Source organism: Chrysemys picta, chromosome 7 (genome assembly GCF_011386835.1).
Source record: "Chrysemys picta bellii isolate R12L10 chromosome 7, ASM1138683v2, whole genome shotgun sequence".
Taxonomy (NCBI): Eukaryota; Metazoa; Chordata; order Testudines; family Emydidae; genus Chrysemys; species Chrysemys picta.
Genome location: NC_088797.1, coordinates 40,477,979 through 40,497,901, shown reverse-complemented (window position 1 = coordinate 40,497,901; position 19,923 = coordinate 40,477,979). Strand labels below are relative to the sequence as shown.

The window sequence follows — 19,923 nt, the reverse complement described above, 5'->3', positions numbered from 1 at the left end:
TTGGATTATGTTCCGCTCCAGAGGTATTTCATAGAGAAATACAAAAGATTTTTGAAAATATAGATGTCACACAAGTGTACATAGATGATATAATAATGAGGAAGAACTCTAGAAGAGCATGCTATAAGATTAACTAACTAAAGCATTATCTAGAGCAAAAGCAGCAGAATTTGAAATAAATGTTATTAGAGAGCAGGAATTAAAGTTTCTAGGAGAAATACTGACCAGTCAAGGATTACAGATTGCTCCACAATGAATACAAGCCATTGATAATATTGTTTACCCAAAAGAAAAGGAAACTTTACAGAACATTTTGGGTATAGTTAATTTAATAGAAAAATACATACCTATCCTATCAGAAAAACAACAGATTTAATGGCTTTACTTTGTAAAAATAATCAATTGATCTGGGACTGTCAACATCAACAAGAATTTAAGCAGCTTAAGTAACTAATAAAAATAGCAGCAGTATAAAACTATTTGATAGTAAGAGATGTTCAAATTGTCTTCCAAACAAGGCCTAGGAGCAGTTCCACTACAACAGTATGGTCATCCATTGAAACCAGTTGCTTATGAATCTAGAGATATGGCAAAAACAGAATATCTGCGCGCGCAGACAGAAAAAGATGCTTTGGCATTAGCTTTTGCAGGCAAAAAAAAAAAATCACATTTATATTTAGTAGAACTGTACTGGCAGAAACAGAGCATAAATCATTAGTTAATATTTCAAAAAGGAACGTGACATCCGGAGCCATGATAGAGGATTGCACAAACTACCTTATTTGAAACTGAATGATAGAATATGAAGCTATAATGGTAGAAATTGGGCTCAGAAAGCTACTGTAACAAAAGAGGTAGCATCTCAATCTTATGATGTCATGACTAATAATGGTCAAATGTATAGATGAAAGTGGAGACATTTGCAATGGTTACCTGGAAGACCAGACTCAGCTGAAAGAAGAAATGATACAGTACAGCAACAAGAGCACCAAGAAAATGAAAATGACATAATTCCACTAAGCAATAAGAACAAATTCAATATGTAGAAGAAAACAAGTCCTCACTCTGTGTTTGCTAGCAAGAAGTCAGAGACAGTTTATTACGAACGATTGCAAGGGAAGACTGCAGTCGGACAGGGGGTCCCCCTGACCTTAGGCAGATCTTCCCCCTACAAGCAGCATAAGACAAGTATTTATAGGTTCCCATTACATACATCAACAGCTAACGGTTATTCTTCGATTATACAAACTGTTTCCAGACACTACCTTATTTCAAGGTTTTTGCTTAAGTCAGCATTCCATTTTTATTAACTAAAGCAAGGCGAAAACTGAATCACTTACAACTCTCGCATTGTTAGGATCAAAGTTACCTTTTGCTCAAAACTTTAAAATGGCCTAAAGACATTTACCCCTAGATCCTCCTTTTTCTCTTATTTTCTTTTTCCACAAATAATACACAAATATAGAAATTAGACAGCCATTGCCTCAGAGGAGACCTGTTAAAAGACTTATAGAAAGTTAAGATAATTCTGATATATATATATATATATAAGAATAAATTTGTGCTAAAAAATTGAAAGAAGAGGTGGTGTTATTGTGGCTTTAAGAGAATGAATGGGATCTCCAGGAAGTTGGTTTTAGGTTAGACTGATTGAGTTAAGATGGTTATCACTACATATCTAATAAAGACTGTTGTTAAGTTACTAGCCATGAATTAATATTAAGACTAGTGGATTACTTGAATATAAAACAACATACTTTGCACTTTTCTTTACTGAATTTGAGCATGCTGATTTCAGACCCATTTCTCTAATTTGTCAAGGTCATTTTGAATTCTAATTCTGTCCTCCAAAGTGCCTGAAGCCCCTTCCTCCCTCCAAGCTTTATGTCATCTGGAAATGTTATAAGCATACGCTCCATTCCACTCCAAGTAAATTATGAAAATATTGAATGGTACCAGACCCAGGACTGACCCCAAGAGTCCTCATTAGATACACCCTCCCAGTATGACAGAAAACCATTGATAACTACGCTGAGTATGGTATTCAACCAGTAGTACACTCACCTTATAGTAATTTCATCTGGACCACATTTCCCTAGGTTGCTCATGTAAATGTCACATGGGACTGTGCAAAAGCCTTACTAAAATCAAGCTATATCATGTCTCCTGCTTTCCCCCCATTCACTAGGCCAGTAACCCTGCCAAAGACAATTAGATTTGTTTGGCATGATCTGTTCTTGACAAATCCATCTGGCTATTGCTTATAACCCTCTTAGCCTCAAGGTATCTACAATGTTTTTGTTTAATAATTTGCTCCAGTATCTTTCCAGGTATTGAAGTTAAGCTTAACAGTCTATAAATCCCTGGGTCCTTTTTGTTCCCCTCTTTACCCTTCTCCAGTCCTCTGGGACCTCACCCGTCCTTCGTGAGTTCTCAAAGATAATTGCTAATGATTCTGAAATTGTTTCAGTTAGTTCCTTAAGTACCATAGGTTGATTTCCTAAGGCCCTGTTGACTTGAATACATCTGACTTATTTAAATATTCTTTCCCTATTTTCGCTTGTGTCCTTCCCCCTTTCTAATTGTTTTGAATATCTATATTAACCTTTTTAGAGAAGACAGAAACAAAATAATCATTAAACACCTCAGGTGTCTTGATAGCATCCATTATTAGCTCTCCTTCCCTGCGAAGTAGCAGACCTACACTTTCCTTCATCTTTCTCTTGCTTCTAATATATTTAAAGAACCTCTTCTTGTTGCCTTTTATGTCCCTTGCTAGTGTAACTCATGCTCTTCCTTAGCCTTTCTGCTTTTTGTCCTTATATAGTTGTACTATTTTTTTGTACTCCTCCTTAGCAATTCATCCATGTTTCCATTTTCTGTAGGATGCCTTTTTTATTTTCAGGTCATTAAAGAGCTCCTGATGGAATCATATTGGCCTCGTACTATTCCTCCTATCTTTCATTCACATTAGGTTAGTTTGCAGCTTTGCCTTTAATATTATTTCCTTGAGAAACTGCCGGCTCTCCTAAACTCCTTTATCCTTTTCTTCGTATGGGACCCTTACCTACCAGTTCTCTGAGTTTCTTAAAGTCTGCTTTTCTGAAGTCCACTGTCCTCATTCTACTGCTCTCACTCCTTCCATTCCTTAGAATGAAATGAATCATGAATGTGAGTGACTAATCCTCTAAGCATTTGCATTGTATGTTTGTCAGTTCTGTCCTGTCTGGCTTACTTTTGCTCTTCTAAGCTATGCGGGAATCAACCCAGCAAACTAATCCTAGAATGCAATAAGATATGACATTTCTTCCTGCTTCAGACATAAAGGCAGAAGACTTGTGACTAACTAAAAATACTTACTGATTTTTATAAAATAATAACTGTTTTCCCCCTTTGTTGAAATTTCTATTCTCGATTTGAGTTGAAAAGGCCTTTGTTAGCCTAAAGGGGATGAGTTTGAGCCTTTCAGTAGCTGACATCTTTTTCGTGAAGATTTAATTCATGTATGTATTGCTGGTCTTCTGTGCAAAAATTAGTTTAAAAATAATACAGCTGATACTGATATTTTCATGTTTTACATGTACTTTGCAGGGACTGATTCTTTATTCTGCAGGAGAAAAAAAACTACATTCAGCAAAACCCCAGCATTCAGTTTAGAGTTGTATGTCATTGGAGCATTTTGTTAGAAGGTGTGGTATTTCAGTGATGACCAAGGATACGTCTACACTACACACCACTTGTGGTGGCATATAGCGTATGTGTATCCACATGCCACAGTGAAAAACAGGCTGTGTCCACCCTGTGGCATGTAATGTGTCAGTGAAAGGCTCTGGCAGGGAGGAAGCATCTGGGAGCTGATGGAGCCTTTTTCTGCTGCCTTTCCCCTGCCAGAGTCTTTCCTTTCAATGAGGAAAGGCTTTGGCAGGTCCCCACAACAGGGAAAGTCTCCTGCTGCAGGGAGGTAGCTGTGGGACACTACACAGCTAAAAACAGTAGTATAGACTGGGGAGTCACTGCTTGGGTAAGTAGAGAGCCGTGTAGGGTGTGTACCCACAAGGTTCAGGTGTGTCTTTACTCACCTAGGCAGTGCCTCCCCATCTACTATACTGCTATTTATACCCATGCTTGGGGGAGGTGTAGTGTATGTATTCTACACATCACTGAAAGGCGTGTGAATGTAGACACAACTTTTGGTAGATATAGATACTTTGAGTGGAAGGATGGTCCAGTGGTTAGGACACTAGTATATCACTTGGGAGACTAGGGCTTATGTCCCTGTTCCACCACAGAATGCCTCTGCGATTTTGGTCAAGTCACTTAGGGTCTTAAATACCTTCAAGGATCCAGGGTTTAGTTTCTCTGTACCTCAGTTCCACATCTGCAAAATGGGGATAGCAGTAAATCCCTAGTTCTTCTTCAAGTGGTGTCCCTGTGGGTGCTCCACTGCAGATGTTGGTGCGTCCCTGCGCCTTCGCTCTGAGATTTTTACAGCAGTACTCGTACCAGTCACGCATGCGCAGTACCTTCCCCCCTCCCCCCCCGCTCTGAGTGTACCTTACTAGTACGCATGCGCGACCGGTCTCCTCAGTTCCTTTTCTACCGTCCCTGGTCTGAGACGGCGCTCAGCAGACTCGTTAGAGACTTTTTTCTTCCTTTATTCATATACCTTCCCTGTTAGTTAGTTTGTTACCAGTAGTAATTAGATAATGTTTTCCTGTCTTTTCTCACTAAAACTACAAAAAAACTTTGTTCTTGTCAGCGGCAGCCGCTTCTGACATGCCTGGCTCCCCAGGCTTTAAGCACTCCTCTAATTGCAATGATGCCATCCCTCTTTCGGATGGCCATTCCAAATGTATAAAATGTTTGGGGGAGTCCCACATCCCCCCAAAATGTGCTCACTGCAGCAAACTTCAATCCAGGGAATGTAAGGACAGGGAGCTGAGATTAAAACTGCGCCTCCTTCAGAAATCTCTAGGGCCAGCTTCAGACCCAGGTCCCAACTCAACTACACACCACAGCCCCCCTGTGACAGATTTTTGTTACCAATCTGCCTGAGGCCACAATTGATCAGGTTGGGGCCACAGGATCTTTTGGGGAGGAGATGACGAGGAACACCAACTGTTTAAATTTGAAAGCTTTATTGATAAAATAATAAAATAACAGCAGAGAGTGCTGGGAATGACCCCACGTCACTCAGGGGAAGAAAGAAAGCGTTAAGAAAGAAAGAAAGCGACTTCCCCCCTTCTGTCTTGGCAGGTAGCAGTGGCCTTGGGCTGGAGTCAGCTTCTTATCTTCGGACTGAGCTTGCTAGCTGCAGGGTTGAGTTAACTGTTCTCTGCTTTCTTCTTTCTCTCCCCATCCCCCCCAGCCTCTCGTACTCCTGCAAAAGAATCTTCCACTCTCCATTCACACACCTTTAACCCTCCGCAAAATGCTTTGTGATTCTTGCAACAGTGTTAGCAATATACAGTGCTGATCTATCTTCCCAGGGGACTTCCTAATGGGAGGGGGGCATTGGGTTGTGACACCCCCACCTCAAAGAAAGACAAAAAGGCTTCAGAAAAAGGGCACCCTCTCTCACCGGCAAAGAGTTCTTTGTGGGACAAGACTTTTCCGGGCAGGTCTACAGCCTCCCTCCCGGCACTTCCCTGACTGAGCACTTTTGAAACGCGGAGCTCCTCCGGTGCTGTGCGAAACCCACCTATGGCTGCGGCGGTAATGCGAAGCTCTGGTGCCGAGGCTTCAGGCTTCCAGTTGCCTGCCTCTCTCATAGCACCATTCGGCACCGTGATGGAAGTGGTGCTGACACATGTCGACATATCTGACCCACCTCAGGTTATTCTTGCTCTCCCAGCACCGTCTCCCACTGAACTGACTGGCAATGAAACAATGCTCAGGACACCAGTGCAGAGGAACCTTTCTTCACAGCAGATTTCTCTTGCACAGCACTCAACTCCAGCACCTCAATTTACACAGCTGAGGGACCTGCTGGTGTCACCTATCCTGCAGTCACCCCTACTTAATGCCTATTTCTCTCCCAAATGCTCAGTCAGGATCCAGACAGCCTTCCTCCACTGATGAGGAAGCTGGTCTGCAGGGGGAGTTTTCACCATATCAAATCTCCCACCCTCAGATCCCAATCAATAGAGTTCATAGAAAAATCACCTCGTCATACTCTCAGGAACCTGCCCCGTGGTGCATGAACCCTTGGATGGCACCACCCATGCCCTTCCCACGACAGTGGCAATATTGGGCTCCATGGGCATCTTATCCTCGAGACAACACTCGCTATATCGCCACAGCCAGGCATGACACCTGCCCGCCACTGCCGCTGACGAACCTGCCACTGACGTAAGGGTCCAGGCAGCACCATCACAACTGCAGGATCAGTCACGACCTGCCTCCAACCCAGTAGACCCACTTGTTATCCCTGATGAAGCTCTACTGCTTCCTCCCCAGTCATCTTCAGACGACTTCTCAAAATTTCAAGATCTTTTCAAAAAAGAGTTGCAAGTGAATTAAGAATTAGCTTGGAGGAGGTTCCTGAACAGCAGCATGAGTTAACGGACATCCTGCAACCCTCTTCTTCCTCTAGGATTGAATTACCGATCAGCGCAATCCTTTTGGAACCTGTTAAGGCCATCTGGCAGACTCCCGCTGCAAGCCTACCAACTTGTAAGCGAGCAGACCGCAAGTACTTCATCCCTTCCAAGGGCTGTGAATTCCTTTTTACACATCCTGCGCCAAACTCGTTGGTAGTAGATGCAGTCAACCAAAAGACCAAGCACCAGTTTCCCCATCCACCCCATCTGATAAGGACAGTAAGCGATTAGATCTGCTCGGACGCAAAGTATACGCATCTTCTACGTTACAATTTTGCATTGCTAATTATACTGCTGTTCTGGCAAAATAGGACCACAAAAATTATAACAAATTCATGGACTTTATTGATGAAATTCTGGAAGAAAAGAAACAACAATTTACGGCTCTAGTTTCCGAGGGACAAATCATCTCACATACCACTCTTCAAGCATCCCTCGATGCAGCCAATACTGCAGCAAAATCTACTGCTACAGCAGTTGTCATGTGCCAAGGTTCATGGCTCTCCTCCTCCTCCTCTCCTCGAGAGGCCCAGAGTACCATTGAAGATCTTCCCTTCGATGGCAACAAACTCTTTGCCTCCACGATGAACGACATACTTCTCTCAATGAAGAACTCAAGGGCAACTCTCTGATCCCTGGGAATTCAAACACCTATGACCAGAAGGTGACAATATAGATATCAACCTTACCAGCACCCACGGTACCCTGCATACACCCAGCAATTCCATAGGTCACCTGAGCAACAACAGCAGCAGCAACTCCAGAGACCCAGATACCAGCATCGCTGCCCCAATTCTTTGGCAGCATCTCAACCCGCTCCGACTAATAAGCAGGTTTGAAGCCTTGGTCGAGGGTATAGAAAACAACATTCCCACTTCAGCACTTACACCCCATGTCCCTATTTTTGGACACCCCGCCTATGGCCATTCTACCACCAATGGCAAAACATTACCACTGACAAGTGGGTTATAGAGGTCATCACAATTGGCTATTCCATCCCTTTCATATCCTTGCCTCCCACCCACCCACCCTCCCCGTACCTCTTCAGGGACTCCTCTCACGAGTAACTGCTCCTCCAAGAAGTACAACACCTTCTACTAGGAGCAGTGGAACTTGTGCCCGAACAACACAGAAGAAAAGATTTCTACTCCCATTATGTTTTAACAGAAAAGAAAATGGGGATGGCAACCAATTCTCGACCTCAGGCATCTCAACAAATTCATCAAAAAGCAAAAGTTCAAAATGGTTACCCTCACCACCATAATCCCAGAGCTGGAGCTGGATTGGTTTTCAACCCTTGACCTACAGGACGCCTATTTTCATGTGACTATACATCCAGCCCGCAGACATTTCCTTCATTTTACCCTCGGCTCGATACATTTTCAATACAGGGTGCTACCCTTCAGCCTATCCACCGCCCCCCGAGTTTTTTCCAAGCTCCTAGTCATAGTCACTGGCTACCTCACAAGACAAGGGGTCATAATATTTCCTTACCTCGATGATTGTTTCCTCAAAGTCACAATGCTCAACGAAGTGCTTCGATTCACGCAACTCACCGTCGCTTGCTTCCTATCCCTCAGCCTACAAATAAACAAAAACAAATCCAGGTTAGCTCCTACTCAGCACCTGGAGTTCATAGGAGCTCACCTTGATTCCTGGACGGGATTAGCATCTCTCCCTCCCGACCGCTTCAACACCATAAAACTACTGGCCATGAAACTTCGCAATAGTCCTCAGGTCACTGCTTGAGACGGTCTACATCTATTGGGTCACATGGCCTCATGCACTTTCGTGGTCAAAAATGCACAACATGAGGTGCTTCTGAGCTTGGTTGGCCACGGTTTACAGACCAAATGTACACGCTCTAAACAAGCATCTATCCATACCCTTCAGAGTCAAAGACTCTCTCCTATGGTAGACAGTTCCCTCCAACCTCTGCTCTGAAGTTCCCTTGCTACAGGATGCTCCATCCCTCATAATGATTACCGATGCATCCCTCACAGGGTCGGGTGCATGCATATCTCACCACACAGCTCAGGAGCTATGGTCTTCAACCAAAACTTCCCTACACATAAATGTCCTAGAACTTTGAGCCATATGCAGTGCCTGCCGTCACTTCCTCCCATTGATCTGGAACCAACATGTACGGATAATGACAGACAACATCGCCCTCATGTTCTATCTGAACAGGTAGGGAGGAGCTCGCTCTCATTCACTTTGCACAGAGGCTATAAAGCTCTGGAATTGGAGCCTTGCGAACAACATCAGCCGCCTATCTTCCCAGAGCTATGAATACCACAGCAGACAAATTAAGCAGATGATTTCCCTGGGATCATGAATGGGAGATAAACAACACAATCATCCGCAACATATTTTGCATTTTGGGATAGCCAACCATAGATCTTTTCGCAACAGTGAAAAACATGAAATGTCCCAAATTTTGCTCCAGAGCAGGACTGGGCAAACATTCCCTGGGATCCGCATTCATGATCTCATGGGACCAGGACCTGCTATATGTATTTCCCCCAATACCTGTCCTCCACAGAGTTCTGACAAAGATATGAACACATCATGCCACAGTAATTCTGATTGCCCCGTCGTGACTCAGACAACCGTGGTTTCCGTTCCTCACCAGAATGTCACTTCACCCACCAATTTCGTTGCCCCTCACTCTAAACCTCCTATCACAGCAACATGGCCGATTTCTTCATCCCAACCTGTCCATGCTTCATCTCAAAGCTTGGTTCCTACATGGTTCTCCCAAAACAAACTAGCATGCTCTGAGCAGGTTCAAAGCATGCTCCTACATAGCAGAACACAATCTACTCGAATCACTTATCTCTGCAAGTGGAAGTGATTCACACAATGGTGCTCAAGTAAACAACATCCTCCTACTTCTTCACCTCTTTGGCTCATACTCAACTACCTTTTAGACCTCAAGGAATCGGGCCTTTCTTTCAGCTCCATCAAAGTCCACTTAGCTGCTATTACAACTTTTCATGACAAGATTGACGATACCTCTGTTTTTGCTCAGCCAATCACCAAGTGTTTTCTTAAAGGGCTACAATCCCTATACCTGGACATTAAACCTCCTACCCCTCCGGGGGACCTTCACTTAGTATTATCATGCTTAACTCAACAACCATTCGAGCCCCTAGCCACTTGCTCCTTCTTACACCTTTCTATGAAAACAGCATTCTTAGTACAATCACCTCCACCAGACGGGCAGGAGAAATAGCAGCTCTCATGGCAGACCCACCTTATACACTATTTTTCAAGGACAAGGTTACCTTCTGACTACATCCCAAGTTTCTTCCAAAGGTGCTGTGCCAACAAGGGGGGCTGTAATACCGGCAAAAGAATGACACTCGGTGCCTGAGAGTAAAAAGCAAGGCTTTACTGAGGGAAGAACTTACACTCCAAGCGGCGCGGGGAGCCTCTTGAGATGTGCGGAGGGGCTGCGGGGGAACTCTGACCGTCCGGGACAGCTGGCCAGGCAGGACTTCACTGAAGGGAGTCCGCTGCAATGCTATATCCCCCCGCGCTTATCTCCAGGTTACATGGGGTCAACAGCTGGCTACATTCATTGCATTCATAAATCGTACTCGTTATATAAGCTAACTTGTTTACAGACAAAAACATGCTGAACTATACTAAACTACATTTTGGCAGGATCTGCCGAACAAAGTTCATTGCACGGCCTTCAACTGCTTCCGCTCACATTCAGTCACATACTTGGTCCGCCACTTAGCTCCTCGCCAAGCTTCCGCAACCTGTCCCCTACTGTGCATTCGTCATTCCACATCAACGAGCCGATACACCTATCAACCTTCTTTCCTAAACCATGTGCAAATTCTTTTGACTCCACAGTGCATACATTAGATGTACACAGGGCTTTGTCATTCAATCTGGATGAAACCAAACCCTTTGGGAACTCTTCCAGACTCTTTGTCTCCATTGCGGAGCACTCCAGGGGGACACCTATTTCTACCCAGAGATTTTCAAACTGGATTTCTGAGTGTATCTGACTGTGCTACCAGATAAAGAAAGTTACGCCTCCTGCCGGCATCATAACTCACTCCAATAGATCTGTGGCTACCTCCGTGGCTTTTCTACGCAAAGTTCCTCTGGCTGATATCTACAAAGCGGCCACTTGGTCTTCTGAACACACATTTATTAAGCATTACACCCTTACTCAAGGCCCTCTCTCTCTGATACACGATTAGGCAGAGCTGTATTATCTACCGCATTCTTACCAAATCTGAAGTCCCTACCTCCTTAAAAGCAGTGTCTCTCAAGTCACCTGGAGTGGAGCACCCACAGGGACACCTCTCAAAGAAGAAGAGGAGGTTACTCACCTGTGCAGTAACTGACGTTCTTTGAGATGAGTGTCCCTGTGGGTGCTCCACTCCTCACCCTCCTCTACTTCAGAGTTGGAGTAGCCTCCTTTGTAGAGAAGGAACTGAGGAGACCGGTCGTGCACGTGTACTATTAAGGTACACTCAGAGCGGGGGCGAGGGCAGGCTCTGCGCATGCGCGACCGGTACAAATACTGCTGTAAAAATCTCCGAGCGAAGGCGCAGGGGCGCACCAACACCTGCAGTGGAGCACCCACAGGGACACTCATCTCAAAGAACGTCAGTTACTGCACAGGGTGAGTAACCTACTCTTCACAGGGGTAAATACATTAAAGATTGTTGGGCACTCAGACACTTAAATACTTTTTAAAATTTGCCACTAATGTCCAATGAAATCAGCCAGAGTTAGGTGCCTAAAAACCTTTAAAATCTGGTTCTCAGATATTATGATAATGGGTTCCATAGAAGTATCTAAATAAGACACTTTTTAGATGGGGCAGAGAGAATGCATAGTTCATGTGTGGTGTGTTCCCCCCACCTCTCACACACACACACACACACACACACACACACACACACACACACACACACACACACTTTGGGTAGTTAAACAGGTCATATTTTAAAATGCAATTTTTAAAATAAAATGTCAGGCATTTTAAATTAATTTAATGGAGAGGATTTAATCGAGATTTGACTGCATAGGATTAAAATAATTTATTTTTCAAAGTGCCAATTGATATCCAGAGAGATGTTTAGACACCACGCTGCCATTGCAGACGGGCTTGGTTTGGAGAAGACACACTAGGGGTTTTATCTGGATGATCCCAGGGCCATCAGTGCTTTGAAATTCAATCTAAATGAATTGCACTGAATAATGAAAACTAAAAATCACAGCAACTCTAAACAGCATTGCTTTTTATTGCTTATAATGATGCACACATAGCACTTCTATATGTTACCAACATTGGGCTAGAAATTTGTAAAAATCAAAGGAAAACGTATTTGCTCTGAATCCAGCACACCACTTCCCAACATAATTTTATGGAAGTGTTCTTTCTCAGCCATAGACTAGATGGCAATAGACAAAAACCCAAAGTTTTATTAACCCCATGTAGTAAATGTTTTATTTTCTACGTCACTCTCTGTGCTGGACAGAAATACTAAATGAATACAGGATTCTTCTTCATTTACTGTCCTGGTCAGTTGTGTAGCGCTGCTGTAGACTGGTTGGTTTGTTGAACACAAACATATTTTGCAAGGTGAAATTAGTTTTGAAAGTTTGTTCTATGGGGTCACATCCACACTTGTTACTCAAGCAAGATGTCACATTCACATCAGTAGGAGTTTTGTTTGTGAAAAAGCTACAGGACTGGTTTGAAGATTGTTTTGGGGCTCCTTGTGGATGCAGGACATTACACTGTAAAAAACTGAGATAGTATCACTATTAAATACAAAGGTTTCTGGCTCTGGAGACACTGGAAGATAAAACTGATCAAGGACTAAATCCTGAGTACTGTCCCCAGTCCATATAAACTGGAGTCCTGTGAAACTCATTAGGGAAGGAACCTTTCCACCCCAGAAATCACAAGAATAGCAGAGCAACAGCAATGGACCCAGTGGCTCCTACTACCTTCGCCTTCCAAATTCCTTCTGTGCACAGGGACAAAAAGAAACCCTGTGAACTACAGCCATGTTATGCAGGGATCATAGGATCGTCCCATCCTGACTCCTTCCTCCTCCTATTTCAGGGTTATTGTTATACCAATAAAGACCAACAGGATCTTGTAAAGGGGATCAGGCAAAAAGCCACATTTATTGTGAATACAAGGTTGAAATTCAGATATGAAAAAACAAAATACAGTGTCCTATAACTACTATCCTTTATTCACACACACACACACACACACACACACACACACACACACACACACACACACGTTCTGCAAGCTTAAGTTGTTATCGTTACCAGCCTAGCGGTTGCTCGTGCCATGTTACTGGCCAGGAAGCCTGGACACGAGGGTGGAGCCGAGTCATTGTCAGATGCACATCTGATGCTCCTGGAGGGTGGTTGCAGAACCAGACTCAAAGTTCTCCGTTTTTAGAGTCTGTCTTTATTGGGATTCATCCTCATTCAAATCTATAGGGTTTGCTTCGTCATGCTGTTTTCACATTTGAAGTGATAATCAATCACGGCTCTCACGTTTAAAATGATAGTCCATCATGCAGATGGCACAGCAGTGACAGCTTGTTATTATTTTGTTCTTCGGTTCTTCTGCCCCTCTGTCCTTGGGGTAGTTCGGGGTGGATTCCTTTTTGCCCTATGGGGTCATCCGGTTATTTCCATTCTGCGTATTCTTCAGCCGAATGTTCCTGGGTAGTTATTTATTAGGCTGGCACATCAACCTTTTATTACTCATTCAAACATACATTTACAATCACACCCTATTTCACTTAACATAACTATTCTCAAATCATTGGGGCATTACAGATGCCAATGAATCTATCCATCCCACTTGTCACAAGCAAGATAGGAATGTAAAAGTGGAGGAACAACAAATCTTGTTCGCGAATTCAGAAAAAACATTTGTAACATGTTGTTATCTTATCACTTTTAGGACAAACTCTTTGTCTCTGAATGTTTTTCTACAATTAGCACAGACCTTGCAAACTAACAGGCCTGCTTCACTTAGCACAAATTCAGCAGGCTGAGAGAACAGGCTGAGAGACATATTTCTTTCTAATAATACAAGCCAAATCCGGGGTCTGTACTGGACCATATTTTCCCCAAAATAATGAATGTATTAATTATTACTTTTAATCCAACACCCCATTCCTGGTTGTGGATGTGGAGGGATTTTCCCCTAAGTCTCTGGTCACAAATGGAGTCAGACTTGTCACTGTGTCTCTAGCCATGAACAGCATGAATATATGAGCAGGCAGCACTCAAAATTCTTGACGCCAATCAATTAAGAACAAAAGTTGAATCTTTAAGCGCACTCTCTCCTAAGGTGCAAAATGGTCAATCACCCAGAATGCTCCTTGCAGGGAAGGGAAGCGTGTGCAGTGTATTGTAACTCCTGCTCACATTACTGGCTGAAAAGCTGATTTGTTTCCTCGTTTTCCTAGCTTCCCTTTGAAAATCCGTTGCCCTGGACCTAATTAGGGTATTGCCTGGATGATGCACATTCAGTGGCATATTACCTCAGAACAGCTTGAAGGTTGCCAAGCATGTCCTGGCCCTTTGTTTCCTAATTAAACATAAAACAAAATGAGACTAAAAGAGTATGGTTGAATTTGGCCCTAAGGGTTAGAGTTTCACAAGGGTGCTCCACTGGTCAGTGATAATGGCAAGGTAAGATCTAGAGTTTGAGCCAAGTCTACTCGAAGCATGAAGCGCTCCGGAGGGCCTGCAGTAAACTTCTTATTGCTATGGGCTAGATCCGGAGTCTGTGGAAATCAGCGGAGCAGCATTGAGTTAAGTTTGGAACTGCACCCATTTACATCAGGTAAAGGTCTTACAGCACCAAAGAGAACATTTTCCATACCATGAGATTCTAGCAGATAATTGTCCCTCCTTTCTCAAGGAATAACTAAAAAATTCAAGATGGAAAATGACCAGTAAGGTAAGTGTGTGTGAAGACACTAGAAATAACCTAGCCTCATTCCTCAGATACTCTTAGCTTATTGGGGTTCCCCCCGCACCTTGAATTTCTTAATTCTTTCTTTTCCCAGATCTAAAATCACCTGGGTAGTTAGTGACATCATGAGGCAAACATATATTTTAAAGATTTATGTTACATCTCATCTGGGACCACAAACACTAAAATGTCCTTATGATAATGATATGGATATTGAAGGGAGTCACTATAGGGCAGTCTTAAGGTTGTTTGGGTACCTTAAGAAGTTTGGATTTCTTTTAAAAGTAACATTAATTCTAAATTTCCTGGGTTTGGAATGCCTGGATTTGGGGTTAATTATAATATCCCTGTAATGCTTTTTCACCCTTAAGTTAGTGATATGTACTCCCAACCTTAACTCCATTTTAACATAGTTTTTGTCTTGGAATATAACTGTGAACTCTGATTTCAATGTTTGGAGGCTTGAGAGTTCCAGATTTATTCTGGTGCCAACCATAACAGATACCTGAGTAAATTAAAGGGGTTTCCCTCGATACCAGGAAGAGTATGCAATTTGGATAACAGGACAGATCCTCAGCTGGTACAAGTCGGAGTAGCTTCAAGACCTGGACAATGTTTTTAATATTGCTTTTAAAAATGACATTTTGGGAATAAACCTGTTAGACTATAATTGAGAGTGTATCTATGTAATCCCAGAATGGCTTCAAGAAAAGGGTCATTGCTCTGTGTAGAGGCATAAGGCCAATGTAGTAACCTGCATGGGACTCGCAGGGAGGAGCACAGGTTATAGAAAAAAAGAGATTTGAGGCGGCATCAACATGACAGAACAGGTGGAATGAGGGTGGCAATTTGGTCCAAATAGTTTAAAATATCACTCTACAGATGTCTGTTAGTCTTATTCCCCAGAAAACAATTTCAATCAATTTACATGCTAAATCTCACTGGTGAAAATATATCTGGATGAAGCTTTCTTTGCTAGCAGGGTTTTTTTGTTTTCTTATTTTCTTTTTTTTCAAGTGATGTAAAAATCACTTTTTGGGTCCACTATGCAAATTTATTTTTTATGATATTTTCAGGAAGGTGAGGTCATTTCCAGACTTACACTTTTATGCTGCAGATCATAGTTTGTACAGTTCCCAGCTGAGCACCCCATTTGCTGACATAAACAACTCAATTTTTACAAGAGAAATATGTGTATTGGTATCTCAATACCATCCTTGATTATCAGTCTTCTCTATAGAAAATAAAGAACTATTGCTGAGTGTACTGGTAAAACACTCTGAAAAATATACTTGTATAAACATCATCTCTTAATTTCCAGGAGCAGGGTTTGAAAATTCATGATAGTATAATAATAAAACAGATTTTATACTATTTTTCAATCTAGCAGGTGTCATTTTTCCAGGTCTTAAGTGGTCGATATTAGGGTTAATAGCAGATCTTTATGCTTATTTTGATCGTTAAGGCTGAAGTAATCTGGTGAATTATTTGTGAGTCATGAGTACTTGATGGTGCTAAATGTGGCCAAAACTGCCTTAGAGAAGGACAGGACAGATGAGGAAGTGTCACAAGAACTAGAAATTAATTTGTTTTGCCAGCAATGGTGCTTTAGTCATAATGCAATATCTTAATCATCTGTCTTTGCATAGAATAAAAACTGGAGCACTCAGTTACTGAACATTTTAAAGCAACATTGCATAGAAAAGGATCAAATTTTACAAGAACAATCTTTATATTTGGGCCTGGAATTTTCTCTGCACAAACAACACTGGAGCAAATCAAGTAATACCCAACCTGTACATGTAAAAACTCAATCAACTGATTGGCATGTTTATTACATTGCAGAAGCATAATTTCTGTACAACACAAGGACTTTAGTGCAAAGCAATGAAGTCTAAAAAAGCCAAATAGAGGTGAATTTGAAAGGTCTGGGAGGTTGGTTTTATTTTCCAAAAAGGATTTTCAAAAACCTTTGCAATAAGCACATTTCCTATACCAGCACAACTCACCTAAACTTCTACGCCAATTACAGAAGTCCATGAAGAACAAAGACGGGACCACGTACATGTGAACAAGACAGTGTTTCCACTCCTCTCCCTACATTATGGGGTCAGATATTGCGATATGCTGTGCACTGTCAAGGCTCCTTCCCCACTCTGAACTTTAGGGTACAGATGTGGGGGCCTGCATGAAAACTTCTAAGCTTAACTACCAGCTTAGATCTGGTCCGCTGCCACCACTCCCAATGTGCTAAGTCCCTTCCCTGGGTAGCCTTGAGACACTCTTCCACCAATTCCCTGGTGAACACTGATCCAAAACACCTTGGATCTTAAAACAAGGAAAAATCAATCAGGTTCCTAAAAAGAAGGCTTTTAATTAAAGAAAGAAAGGTAAAATCATCTCTGTAAAATCAGGATGGAAAATAACTTTACAGGGTAATCAAACTTAAAGAGCCCAGAGGAATCGCCTCTAGCCTTAGGTTCAAAGTTACAGCAAACAGAGGTAAACACTCTAGCAAAAAGTACATTTACAAGTTGAGAAAACAAAGATAAAACTAAAACGCCTTGCCTGGCTGTACTTACAAGTTTGAAATATGAGAGACTTGTTCAGAAAGATTTGAAGAGCCTGGATTGATGTCTGGTCCCTCTCAGACCCAACAGCAACCCCCCCCCCCCCCCGCAAAAAACAAAGAGCACAAACAAAAGCCTTCCCCCCACCAAGATTTGAAAGTATCTTGTCCCCTTATTGGTCCTTTGGGTCAGGTGTCAGCCAGGTTACCTGAGCGTCTTAACCCTTTACAGGTAAACGGATTTTGGAGTCTCTGGCCAGGAGGGATTTTATAGTATTGTACACAGGAGGGCTGTTACCCTTCCCTTTATAGTTATGACAGAGATATGCTGAGCACCTCAGATATAGGATCCCACCCTTGTTAACCCCAGTTTCTTGATTATATGAGGTTTTACCAGCATGGCTCTTTAAAGACAATAACAGCAATGAGCTGCTTCCATCTGTGCTCAGCATTGATTTTATATTACAGGGAAGGGGAAGGCCAACCAATTTGTGCGGAGGAGTCTGATGCTGCCACAGCTGATTCCTAAAAAGATGCTGCATCTTTTCTTGGTGCCACTGTATGTTTCCAAGCATCAAGACAACAGGCAGCCTCTGAATCTTTACAAGCAAATGTTCATTCCCAAATCCCAGAACTTCCGGTGCAGAAAGTCATTAAATGTCTTGGCATGTTTAATGCATTCTGGTATTGCAGGTTATGGTATGTAGCTGCCCTGAGAGCAACTCAGTAGTATTTTGCCAAAAATCTTCTCTGAGCAAGACAATAAATATCTATCTAGAGATAAACAGAAGTGTCAGGTTCTGTTAGGGAATTATTTCTAGGTCATTTCAGTTCACTGCAGTGTGTCAAAAATGTTTCCTTGAATGAGTGACCACCATAATTAATCAAAACATTGCGGAAGAAACACCAATTTACACTGAAGGAAACAGTAACTTTGCCCTGAAAATGACAGAGCCCAGCATTTTTAATTCGCTCTTTACCAATTGTTGTATATTAGCAATGAATGATATCTTTGCACAAACTCTTATCTTTAGCATACAAAGGACAATCACTGACACTTTCCAACAAACTGAACTGTGCTGGTACCTAAAGGATCACAATGCTTTAGTTGTCAATGTCTGCTTCAGGGTCCTTAAATTAAAATCTGGATTTCTTTGAACTGAATTTGAGTAGAAACCCAGCTAAGGATAAACCCTCCCAAACCAATTAGATTAAATTAATCCAAGGCTTAATTCCATCAAAGACAGAAGATTGGCACAGTGATTAATTAGGTCCATTGTCCTGCATCACTATAATCAAATGTGAGCTGTGACCTTTAGGAGTCAGGCTCAGCCTGACTGAACAAAATCATTGTCTAATGACACCTTTCCCCATTGCTTTGGCGTCCTTGGGCTGCAATTCAGCAAAGCGTTAAAGCATATGGTTATGTTCCATCAAAGTCAATATGACTTAAGCATATGCCTAAAGTTAAACATGTGCTTATGTGCTTTGAATAGGGATGGATCGCTGAACAGGGTCCTCTTGGGCATGTGATTACTGTTCACTAAACCTGGCACTGTGGGACTTGGGGCTTGTGGACTCAATGTTTCCAAACCAGTTCTTGAGTGTCCACACTGCACTGTAAACCTGAGTTTACAATTGCTGGGCCTGGGTCGCTCAGCTATGTGAACACATCCATATTTCTGACTCAGATCTGTAGCTTGAGCTGTGTCCACACTGCAAAATGACAGGCTTGGATCCAAATCACAGTGGAACTCAGGCTCTGATACACCCCCCCAGCAGGGTTCTGGGATCCAGGTCCTGAATGCTTTCTTACCCAAGCCAGACTGATCTGCATGTAGACAGAAGCAGGCTTAGGTTCAGACTAGAATCAGAGTCCGGCCTTAGTATGCAGTGTAGACATACCCTATATGTCTACATTGCAAAAGCTCTGCAGGATCTAACTACCTGAGCTAGCTTGAATCCAGCTACTTTGGGTAACAATAGCAGCAAAGACAATTCATAGCAGGCTAGCAAGCTGAGTGTATACAGGTAGTTTGTACTACCTGCCCAGAAGCCCATGCTGTGCTGTCTTCTTTGCTATTGTTAGCTGCGCTGGCTGGACTCAAGCTAGCTCGGCAGGCCAGCCTGTGTACAGCTTTACTGTGTGGACAAACCTAAGAGGCACACTTCCCTGTGCTGGTACATCCACGTGCTCCCTGACACCAGGGGCTGTAGCAAAGCTACCATGTAGCTGACTGAAAATAAGAGACACCTCCTAAGTTACAGTAAGTCCATTAAACTGTTAGTTGAAGTGGTGACAAGGCAGGCTGTGCTGATGGCTGTTTTACTAGCACTTCCATCAAGCATAATGTAGTTTTGTGATAAAGGGACTTGTGGAAACTGGATGATTTGTATAAAGGATAAACTGTTTCTTTTTAAAGGTAATTTATATAGAGATGATGATTGTAACTGAAGGCTAGAGGTTCAGATAATGAAAACATTGTGTGTTCATCTAAATCCCTCGGGAAAAGATGGTATTTCTGATGTAAAGGAATGAGGATCTAGAGTAAATATCTCATGGTTAGCTCGTTTTTATAGCATTGAAAAAAGGCAAAACAATATAAATAAATAAAACAAAACAGGTATGAAAATATTTCATCTGTCCAACAAGATCAAAGTCCAGGGTAGCCCATTTGTGAATACATGTATCTGCTCAGATAAAATCTCCTGTACACACCAAGTAAATAGCTGAGAGCAAAAAGTGCACATAT

The 19,923-nt window shown here is 42.4% G+C and overlaps 1 long non-coding RNA gene across 1 annotated transcript; it reads right to left on the bottom strand.

The window, feature by feature from the left end:
• Window positions 1–5,219: 5,219 nt before the first annotated feature.
• Window positions 5,220–10,184, bottom strand: LOC112059183 (uncharacterized). Its single transcript, XR_006173443.2, has 3 exons — window positions 10,019–10,184; window positions 8,097–8,183; window positions 5,220–7,253 (listed from the first exon to the last, which is right to left on the bottom strand). It is a non-coding gene; the product is annotated as an uncharacterized LOC112059183 (long non-coding RNA).
• Between the last annotated feature and the right edge of the window lie 9,739 nt (window positions 10,185–19,923).